Raw genomic sequence first — 1,227 nt, forward strand, 5'->3', positions numbered from 1 at the left:
AATTTCCTTACAGACTGCTCCGGCGCGCTCTAGTGCATGTTTTGGGTTCATACTGCTGCTGTAGATGGCGATGTCGTCGGCATAGGCGGCAACTGTAGCCTTTCTGTAATTTTCACCAACAACATCAGCTATATAGATGGAAAACAGCACTGGCGATAGGACTGCTCCCTGTGGCACTCCGCATGTCAGTGGGATGGAACGGGAAAACTCATCTCTAACCCGCACAGATATGGTCCTGTTATCCAGGAACGATCCAATCACACCGTATAGTGGGTATGACCTCTGGGCATTCGAGGTCTATGAGCTTACGACAAAAAATGCCGTGAGACACAGAATCGAATGCCTTTGTACAATCGATGGATATCATAGCTGTAGCATGGTTCCTATTGAAGCTGGAGTTCACTTCATACTGGAGCTTCATCAGATGGTGTTCCGTGCTCATGTGTGCCTGAAAGCTGGTCTGCTCGTAAGGGATAATGGAGTGTTCATCACAGAATTCCCGAAGATAATTCAGGATGATCTTTTCGTAAACCTTAGCGAGATGTGGTAGGAGACTTATAGGCCTGTAATGGTCCGCATCAAATCCTGTCCTCTTCGGCTTGAGGAGTGGAAACAAGATGGCATGTTTCCATTTGTCTGGAAAGTACCTCAACCTCAAGCACGAATTGTACAGGTTGGTGAGCTGTGCGATTCCCTTCCTCGGTAGTTGTTTCAATAGGACTGTCTGTATCCCATCTTGACCAGTGGCCCGGTTTCCATGGCATCGTCTCAGGATGGGCTTCAGTCTTCTAGGTGAAATAAACATATAGTTGTTCTCACGGGGCATGGTTGGGATTGAGAGCGAATCCCCAGTCCTCGTGTCAATATCCTGCTGATAATGCTCAGCCAACGACTCGGCCTGGCTTGCGGGGCTCATGAGGCGGTTTCTGTCACGCAGGCGAACGGCTGAAGTCTACTTGGTTGCTGCCTTGGTGAGCTTCCAGAACTTCCGGTAGTCACCATGCGTGGACCTCAGTCGATCATGCTATATCGCAGTCTTCCACTGACGTAGGAGATTTTTGATCTGGGTGGTAATCGCGTTGAGGGTCATTTTCACAGCCAGATCTCTCGAGCGGTAGTGCCTGTCTACAAATTTGTGGCTTTATTGTATTCGGTACATCTCTTATATACGTTCGATCAGCTGATCCCCTCAGTCAGCTGACATCGAAATAACAGCTGACTCATACC

General features: G+C 48.6%; 1 long non-coding RNA gene across 2 annotated transcripts in view; it reads left to right on the plus strand.

The window, feature by feature from the left end:
- The window catches only part of LOC106687631 (uncharacterized), an 8,439-nt gene that overhangs the window by 2,438 nt on the left and 4,774 nt on the right, over window positions 1-1,227 (plus strand). The gene's annotated exons all lie outside the window — the stretch shown is intronic.

The sequence above is a fragment of the Halyomorpha halys genome, unplaced genomic scaffold (assembly GCF_000696795.3).
Source record: "Halyomorpha halys isolate HHAL.00 unplaced genomic scaffold, Hhal_1.1 Scaffold990.1, whole genome shotgun sequence".
NCBI lineage: Eukaryota > Metazoa > Arthropoda > Insecta > Hemiptera > Pentatomidae > Halyomorpha > Halyomorpha halys.